The sequence below is a fragment of the Pogona vitticeps genome, chromosome 3 (genome assembly GCF_051106095.1).
Source record: "Pogona vitticeps strain Pit_001003342236 chromosome 3, PviZW2.1, whole genome shotgun sequence".
Lineage (NCBI taxonomy): Eukaryota > Metazoa > Chordata > Lepidosauria > Squamata > Agamidae > Pogona > Pogona vitticeps.
The window spans coordinates 197,828,358-197,838,544 of NC_135785.1; the positions used below are offsets into that span (position 1 = coordinate 197,828,358).

The 10,187-nt window shown below is 39.9% G+C and overlaps 1 long non-coding RNA gene across 1 annotated transcript in view; it reads left to right on the forward strand.

Annotated features, from left to right (window-relative positions):
* Positions 1-86: 86 nt before the first annotated feature.
* LOC144588194 (uncharacterized) overlaps positions 87-10,187 on the forward strand; it is a 12,173-nt gene continuing 2,072 nt past the window's right edge. The window contains exons 1-2 of the long non-coding RNA XR_013543601.1: positions 87-242; positions 872-10,187. The exon at positions 872-10,187 is cut by the window's right edge and continues 2,072 nt beyond it. This is a non-coding gene — a long non-coding RNA (uncharacterized LOC144588194). The remainder of the gene's footprint in view (positions 243-871) is intronic.

The following is a 10,187-nucleotide window of genomic DNA, read 5'->3' on the forward strand; positions in this document are numbered from 1 at the left end:
CCCGCCCTGCCGCCCACGAACTACCCACCTACCCGTCGTCCGCCCTCCCTCCCTCCCTTCCTCCCTGCCAGCCGCTCACCACCCACCCACCCACACAGATCCGCAAAGAACAGAAGCCGGCACCAGAAACACACGCGCGGCACGCTAAGCCCCCTCGCTTCCCCCCTCCCAATTCTGAGGCGCGCGGCATGGCGGGGGCGGGTGCCTGCACGCACGCGCCCGCACACTTTTTCCACGGCAAGGTAAACTTCTGCTCCCCCACCCCATTCCCACCCCGCCCCAACAATTAGGATGGAAATCGGGGGAGGGGGGGAGAGGGAAGTCGAGCCCCACGCTCTGCGGACACGCAGTAGGTTGGTTGCACTGCCTGGCTCGACTCCCCTCCTTGGCCGTCGCCTCGAATCAGTGGCACAGCAGAGGTTAAAAAAAAAAAACTACACAGGAGCAGGTTCGTGATGAGCGGAAATGTTTGGATTTTAAACTTTTACCCGCCCCCCCCCCCCAAATCAGAACTTGAGTACTCAAAATGCTATTCGAATCTCTTCCAAGTCGACGTACAGAAGGACCAGGATCGTTTCATTCTCCCTTTTAAATGGCAATCCTGTAAACACAGATGGAGGCAAACTTTTAATGACACTTACACTTCCTAGTAGGTACGTGTAAGATTGGAGTGTTACTGAACTATGCATTCCGACGCATCACACATCAGTCAAACAGGTATTCTGTTTAGAGCCTGGACCTTGTCGGAAATCCCCGGAGACGCTAGCATTCTCTGCTAAACACGTGAACTCCAGCGATTTCACCGGATGTGCAGGACAATACTAGACAAAGCTCGTCAACGGTGCTGTCTTGGGGTGGGGGGTGTTTACAGGTCCCATAATCCCCTCTCCGGCTGGGGAACTCTGGGAGTTGTAGTGCAAAAAAGGAGTATTCCCGAGTTCCAGTCCTGCGATTCCGGAAATCGTCAGAAGGACATCTCCTTGAGCTCCCTGGAATTTGCTTTCTAGATTACTGTGCAGAGGACTGCTATCTTGACCAGGGCTAATGCTAAACAGGAGATTGTTTACATCTGAAGAAACGGGCAGAAGTCAACGAAAGTTTGTGCCAAATAAAAGGATGCCATAAGAGTCTATGTTTTTTTCTGAAAAGTAGCTGGTTTACCCAGTTCATTCCTACATATCACTGTTACTAACCCGTAAAATAAAGTTCTTTTATACAAATTGCACAAGAATGCTAATGTAGTCTTTTCTGTCTTGGAGAGCTGCAAAACTTCATTAGCAGAGAACTCTGATCTGGATATGGAGTTATGCATTTCTTAAGTATAAAATCCAGACTGGAATAAAATAACTAGTAATTGGGAATATTAGAGAGTAGAACCTATTACTAGAGACTACAGACAGTTCCACACCAGTTCACTGGAGCTCACAATCAGGTGACAATTGCTTTTACACAAGGATAAGGTGAGGATGCATCCAATTTTGAATGTTTGAGGAAGACACACAACTGTCTTCTCAGCCTGAAAACGAGGCATTAATTGACTTCATTAGAACATACTTTAAACATTTGCATCCGTAGAAAAACATGTTTTTCAAACCTTGTTTCATTATTGTACAGTGTAGTGTGCATCCTACAAAGTCATTTTTGAATGAACAAAATGAAATTTAAATGATATCCCTGTTCTTTAGAAGTGAATAAATGCCATTGTATTGGTTTTTGTTTCTTGATTCTGAAATTCATCACCATAAAAATTATACCACTGAAAGGTTTGCAATGACTTCATTTCTCTTTCTGTCTTTGTTATCAAGATATCTGACTGACTTTAATTCCAAATCTGTTTTTAAACTCAGTTTCGTGTGTAAATTATGATTATCCCCTCAGCTGATGTAGTAAGAACGCCTCACACTATACATTTCACAGTCTACACCAGGATGTAACCTACAGAATGTCAATCCACTCAATACATTTTTCCCATATTACTGTACACAGGAGGAACACTACCAACATATGTAACAACAATTCTGCAAATATATCCAATAGTTGTATGTTCCATTACTGAAATGTCACAGGTGGATGGGGGAATACTGAGTATCTAACAATTTGGGTTCGTTATATGCAAAGCTATAAGCTAAATTGCTGCAAAATATTTTATAACCAAGTAAATCGATTTTATAAAATTTGCCCACTACATGATCCAATGTTTATAGCAGAGCTTTCGTTTTTAATTATTTATTATAATGTGTGCTTAATTAAATTTATTTTCAAGTAGTAAAGAAGGCATTATTATTATTTCTCAGCATTGCTGGTGCAACAGGACAGACCAAAGGGCCAAGCCTAAAACTCACTATTTTTTATGCCAGGAAGCAATTTAGTAGCTATTGGCAATTGTTTTAAATTGTAAAAACAAAGATCATGCAATGATTACAGATGCTGAAATTAGTATGGAAAGTAAGATTACCTTGGTTGTATAGTCTTTTGATTCCTTGCTTTGATGTTTGGTACTTTGCAATGTTTGTACAGTACTTTCGTTTGAGTTCGCTTTCTGATGGAACTCCAACATCTACTGTATAAGATGTGTTTATCGCTTATCTGGCTTATAATACCTGGCTTATTAAAAGCAACTGTTTCATCTGTCATAATTAACTTTCTCATGCTATTATAGTATTAAGGTATTGTTTTCTAAAACTGGAGGTTGATTGTTGTTGTTGTTGTATAGCAAGTACCACTCTGTCATTCATCAAGTACCTGGGATTAAGCATTCCAACATCCTGTTTAATAAAATAGATTTATTTTCAAATAAAATTTCTAACATTGAAAATACCACTGTGTAATCCTAACCTGAAAAGAGCATTAATTCATTCATGTCTGTGTGAAATAATCAGTTACAATGCAGACCTGTGCATGTCTACTCAGAAGTAAGCTCTTTTGATCTGAATTGTTCTCAAGTAAATGGAATTAGGTAAGAAATTGCAACTCTTACATCACTGTTGGTTTCAGAAACATCTGCATCTATTTTTTTTTCTATATAAATGTTACCAAAATTATGAAATCATTCTTGTTACTTTTAAGATTGCTATCAATGTCCATAGTACAGATACAAATGACAACAATGTGCCTGCATCATCAATGTTTCTGTAGAAATAAAAACAGCTGCCTATCTAAATAAGATATGCATGTTTCAGCTTATTTTATGTTAAATGTGTCCTGTCAAATTAAAAAATATTGCAGTGTATAGTAATAAACATCCGTTGTGTATGTCTGGAGAACTTTGTGGCACTTATTTCTCAAATGAGCCCTTTCTTTTTCTTATAGTAGAAAAAATGAAAGGTGTTGACATTTCACAACCTACGTAGTTTCAAAATAATTGCCCTACATCATGGGTAGGGAACCTTTTGCATTCTTGTTGTTTGAGATTATATCTCCCACAGTCCCGTAGGTGTGGCCAGGCAACATGTGGCTAACGGGAGTTGTAGGCTAAGCATATTCAGGAACTGAACTGAAAACATCTGGAAGTCAATATAGACATGATCAAGAGTTATGTTTGCTCTGAATTTTGTGCTAAAGTTTCACATTATGCATAGATATGTGTGCACACATGCACGTGCATGGAAGACAGAGCTTATCCTGTATCTAACGGCCATGGTTCCCATGTATAAGTGGGAATATCTTTGTCTCATCTTTTGCTTTTGTTTATTTTTTTCACTTCTTGGCTTCATCTATTCATACTTGATACAACAGGTTGTCATTTATCCATGTATATGAACCCATTTTCTTCCAACTTGTTTGGGCTTGCGATCCCTTGTCAGAGGAATGTTCTTGGCACATTTGTGCATAGCTTGCAACATGTGCTGCTGTAGCATGAGGAAAACCAACGTAACATATAATAACATAATTATATTTTTTCTTAAAACTGTGACATTTAAAACAATGTTTTAAGAACAGGTGTGAAAGAGAGATAGAGAAAAGAGAGAAAGTGGAGAGTGAGCCGTCCCCTCATCAAAAGACACCTGCACCAGATGAAGTGGAGAGAGTGGGAGAGACATTAGAAAACAAAGGGATGAACATAGAGGAGGAGACAAAGGGAACTGAAGGAAAAAGAGGAAAGGATTGAGATTTGCTTGGTATAGGAGAAAAACAGAGAAAGAGAGGCGGAGTTAGTTTTACCCATATGGGAGGAAGATATAAAATATCAGAGAGGGAGGAGACAATTTAGAATACTGGGAAAAGGAGAAAGAGAGAGGGAGAAAGAAGCTGAATATGATAGAATGAGAGCACTATTGGGAGAGTTTCCCAATCTGAAGACAGGAGGGTTGTTGCCTAATCCTGATCTCTCCAAAGGAAAAGAGATACAAGTGGACTCCCTAGAATGGACAGTAGTGATATATCCGCGAGGACAAGGTTGCTGGAAGAAGGTGGTCCGGCCAAACTCCTTGTTCAACAGTCCACCACCGGAGGGCAACGGGGCCAGACACCCCCATTGTGAAACCATCTGCATGGTGAGGAGTGCACCCATGAGGAAGCCCACCGATCGCGAATGGTTTGGACCAGCCCCTTTATAAATCATGTCAGTTCAAAGACAGAATTGTTGTCCACTCAGTACAGACAGTTACCCGAGATTAGTTTATTTGAACCAGTTGAAGTGATTGCTGATTCTCCAAATGTTAAGATCATTAAATCTGTTAATGTGCAAAAGGAGGCTCCCTCGTTATTTCCCCCCAAAAGAGAGGAACTGCTCCAGATACATGATGAACTCGATCACAATGGCACCCAATATGGGGCAGTTCCGATAGTGGGAAATAATGACATGTCAAAGATGCAACGTACAGTAGAAAGATAAGAAAAGCTGATAGAAAAATTGACAGAACAACAAGCATAACTGATAAAACAAATGTTAAAACAAGAGACGGAAGATGAGAAAGGACAAAAATGGGCCAATCATACGAAGAACATGTGGGTGGCAGGTCCCGCACCTATTAGGGTACAAGAAATGGGAACCACCGATGATCTTGAACTGTATCTGCATACGTTTGAGAGAGTTGCAGTTGCGGCCGGTTGGCCTAAAGAACAATGGGCCTTAATTTTGACTCCCTGCCTCATGGGGATATTACAACCAGTGGTAGACACCTTATCCCCGGAAGAGGCCACCCAATACGAAGTGGTGAAAACAGCAATTTGACCAAAGAAGCATATAGGAAAAGATTTAGAGAATTAAAGCTGAAATCAGGAGTACATCCATGTCCGTTGACACAAAGAACGAAACCTAATTGATACATTGGTTGCGGCCCAAAGAAAAGTCTAAAGAACAATTATTAGAAGTATTGGTTATGGAACAACTGGTAACGACCTTAGGAGGTAATCTCAGAAATTGGTTGCAAGGGAATCATCCAAAAAATTTAGAAGAAGCGGTCCACCTAGTGGAGGACTTCTGCAACGCAGAAGATTATGGATGGGATAACTCCTACTTTGCAGAGAGAAACAAAATGCGAGAGAAGATGGTGGCGGGTGGTTTCCCAGGCACCACACCATGAGGAGTTTTCAACCCCACTACGACTTCAAAAGGGGAGAGGACGTGGTTTCAAGAGTATGGGGTCGAAACTCATACGACCTATAACTTTTGACCACCGTTTGTTCGAGAATGGAGGTGGATGGAAAGGGAGGAAAGATGGGAAACCCGTCTGCATTTAATGTGGAGTAGAAGGCCATCTATGGCAAAAATGCTCAGGGACGGACTGTTCCTGGGTAGGACAGAACCAGACAACTATGCAGGTTCAAGGCTCGGAACAAAGTGGATGGGAGGTGATGGCGTGGGTAAATGGGGAAAGGAAAAAAGCATTGGTGGACATGGGGTGTGGAAAAACTCTTGTACAAAGTCTAAAAGGGAAAATATTGGAAGAAAAGTTATATGTTAGGTGTATTCATGGAGATTCAAAATCATACGGTATGGCCTGGGCGGATATAGAAATAGAAGGAGAATGTAGGAGGTTTAAAGTTGGAGTGGTGCCAGGGCTAACAAGAGACATATTACTAGGGCATGATTGGGTAGGAGCCCACAAACTATTATAACTGAAAGAAGGCTTACAAGGAGAATGTGGGAAACAAGAAGATAAAAGTGACCTTTTCAAGAATACCTCTCAAGAGCAAACCCGCTTATGGCAACAAGATAATCCCACTTTACAAGAAGCACTAAAGAAAGCCCAAGAGAGAGGAACCATTGTAAAAGGCGACTCCAGTTTTGAAATGCAGGAGGGTTTGTGGTATCACATAGATAAAGAAGGGGGCAGACAGTTGGTAGTTCCCCCAAAATGGAGAAAGACAGTGTTACAGTTAGCTCATGACACACCTATGGCTGGTCATCTCTTGATACACAAGATGATATCACGAATAGCACAATGATTTTGGTGGCCAAGCATGAATAAAGAGGTAGAAAAATATTGTAAGACTTATAGAGAATGCCAAGTAACATAGATGAAACCAAGACCTGGTGCCCCTTTGATTCTTATGCCTTTAGTAGATCATCCCTTTGATACAATAGGGTTAGATACTGTGGGCCCTTTAATTACGTCAGCGGGAGGGCATATTCACATTCTGGTTTTAATAGATTATACCAACCGATAACCTAAAGCCATCCCTTTGAGTTCTACAACAGCCAAGGTTTGGGCTAGAGAATTAATACAGATATTCTTCAGGTTGGGTTTTTGTAAATAAATTTTAACTGATCAGGGCACCAATTTCATGAGCCAGACCTTTAAAGAATTGTGGTGGTTATTGGAGGTTAAACCTGTACATACCTTGGTGTATCATCCACAAACCAATGGGTTAGTAGAGAGGTTTAATAAAACATTGAAAGGAATGTTAAGGAAGTTAGTATTAGAAAAACCATGCAGATGGCACTTATTAGTGGCACCTTTGATGTTTGCAATTAGGGAAGTACCACAGGCATCAACCGGATTGTCACCATTTGAGATGATGTACGGGTGGAATCCTAGAGGAATATTAGATTTGATAAAGGAGAAATGGGAGACTGGGAAAGATGAAGCTCAAATAGTGGTTCAACAAGTAACTGAAATGAGGAATCACCTGAATAACGTAGCCTAAGTGGCTAGAACACAATTACAAAAGGTACAACAAGAACAAAAGAGGAGGTATGACACATAGGTGAGTCCAAGACAATTTCGTGTAGGACAAAAAGTTTTACTCCTACTACCAGCTGAAAATGCCAAACTTTTCGTAAGATGGCAGACCCTATGAAGTAATTAGATGTATAGGATCAGTAGATTATGAAATAAGTATGCCAGATAAGAGGGAAAAGGTGGGGATATGCCATGTGAATTTGTTGAAAGAATGGAGGGAATGAGAGGTATTTGTCGGAGAAGTAGAAGAAGATGATTTAGGCCCAGAGGCCTTAGTTTGTCTCCAAGTGACTCAAGAACTTTCTTTAGGAGAAGAATTAAACAGAGTTCAAACCAAACAAGTCAGATGTATAGAAGAAGAATTTAGAGATGTTTTCTCCAATAGACCAGGTTTAACCACAAAGACTGAACATCAGTTCAATACCCTCACTCAGGTTGTGGTTAGGTCTGGTGGAAGAAACTGGCCCCATCATCTCAAAGAAACAATCAATCAAGAAGTAGAAGAAATGTTAGGATTAGGTGTGATAGAGCCATCTCATATCCCTTGGAGAAGTTACCCAGTGGTGGTCCCCAAACCAGATGAAAGCATAAGATTGTGCATTGACTTTATGAAACTAAATGAAATCTCTAAGTTTGATGCTTATCCCATGCCTAAGGTAGAGGATTTCTTAGGAAGGCTTGGAAGGGCTGAATTCTTATCATCTCCAGATTTGACAAAGGGTTACTGGCAGATTCCTTTATGGTCCAGCAACAAAGAACAAACTGCTTTTGTTACCCTCCAGGGATTATTTCAATTAACATGCATGCCATTCATGTTGCATGGAGCAGCTGCTATCTTTCAGAGACTAATGGATAAAATTTTAGAACCAGTAGAAGCATTTGCTGCTGCTTATATTGATGATATTTTAATTTATAGCAATAGTTGGGAAGAACACCTGGAACATCTGGTGTTGACAGCGTTAAGAAAGGCAGGACTTAAGGTAAATCCATCCAAGTGTAAGATAGCAAAAAAGGGGAGTTCCAGGTAGAACAAAGAAAAATTCAACCCACACAAAATAAAGTTGAGAAAATAGCAGATTGGCCACGACCAAGGAATAAAAAAGAAGTTCAGCAATTTTTATGCTTGGCAGGCTATTACTGCCATTTTTAACCTAATTTTGCAGAAACTGCAGCACCTCTAACTGATTTAACTAAGAAGAGAGTAACTAGAGGAATAAGATGGGGATTTCCAGAACAAGAAGCATTTAACCTCTTAAAGGGAGTGTTAAGTGCCTTACCGAGTAGATATGCTCCTGACTTCAGCATTTATAGTACAAACTGACACCTCAGACAGAGGGATTGGAGTTGTGTTGATACAGGTTTGAGAAGGTATAGTAAAAATGTATTTACGTAAAAAGTTGTCTCCTAGGGAACAAAGGTATGCTACCATAGAAAAATAAGCCTTAGCAGCAAAAGGGACTATACAATTGCTGATATATTATTTGTTAGGAGCAGCTTTTACCTTGGTCACTGACCATGCTCCTTTACAGTGGCTGAATCGGATGAAAGATACCAACCCACGATTGACTCGGTGGTATCTATGCTTACAACCATTTGAATTTAAGGAATTTTGCGCCAATCACAACAGGAGAAAAAAATTCCCTGTAAATAAGATAGGGGAAAGAAAGCAAATTTCTGAAATCAGCATTGTTGACATGGAATAAAAATTAGTACTGCGTAAATGACGGGTTGCTTCTAATTTGACAAAAGCTAACATTAGAACCAAATTTATGAAGTCAGCAAGTCAGCATGACACAAGTCTCAGCAAAGTTCAGACAACCCTCTATGTCTGATTTTCTTGGGATCCTAAGAAAAGTTCAGCCTAGTCTTAGGAAACCAAGAGCAAAAGGAGAATGGGCAACTTCATATTAAATATAATGGTAGAATTACCATAGTCTACACAACTGTGTTAAAGGTGTAGGAGCACTATTTATGCTTTTTAAAAATCTGACCTTGTTCTAGCATAAGAAGCACTAGTTGCTCTCCCAGATAAACAACCCAGGCTTATACTCTGCCCAAGACTAGACAGAGGCAATTAGTGTTTCAGCCTAACATTTGTACTAACTGGTTTCTCAGTTCATGCCACTCCTCCAGGCATGCTGCTTTTCCCATACTGCTTCAGAAGGTTATTGTGCAGTTTCATATATGTGTGCTCAGAAGTAAGTGAAACAGGGTTCAGTACAGCTTACCTCCATGTTACTATATACCAAATTGCAGTCTTCCCCTGTATATATATCCTGTATACTTAGGAATAAATTACATTCAGTTCTTACTCTCAGGTCAGTGAGCATAGGATTACTTTTCTTAATTAATTTTGCATGGGAATCTCAGTATCCAATCCATAAAGAAGTCCAAAACTGCTCATCACATGTTTCTCTTCCACTTGGACAGTGCTCTTACTGGCTAGGTCATCGATCTTTAAACGAGGACTCACTAAGTCTCGCATTGTTCTAATGTGGGTAGCACCAACATTACAATCCTTTTTTGTTTTAGAAGAAGGATAACACATGCACCTATATGAATTCTCAGATATAAAGGAAGATATTTTTACGTACCTTCCGCTAGTACTGTACATTGAAAATGTTTTGGTAAATGTAACCACAACTAATAGACAGTGAGAATCATGTTGCTGTTATAGGTGATGATTCTGAGAATGTTGAAAAGACAGCCAGGCAATTCTGTATACAGTATATATAAATTTATCAAACTATTTCTTTAAAATTCTCTCATTTGACGTTCGATTTTATCATTTATTATTTCCCCATTTACAACCAACACTCTGGTATGTTATGGTCTCCAAGCTAGCCACAGTAACTGCAGAAATGCTGACAAAGCTGAAAAGTACCCGCAGTATGAGAGTGCAATCTTGCCTCCAATCAATCTATTCAATCAGTGTAGATTATCTTTCATTGGTTTAACTCTAGTGTAAAGTATTTTCTCAATATCACTATTGTAATTAGAAATTATAAAATGCACTAAGTAATTTTTAGGGAGAGAAACGAGTACTTAAAATAAATGCCA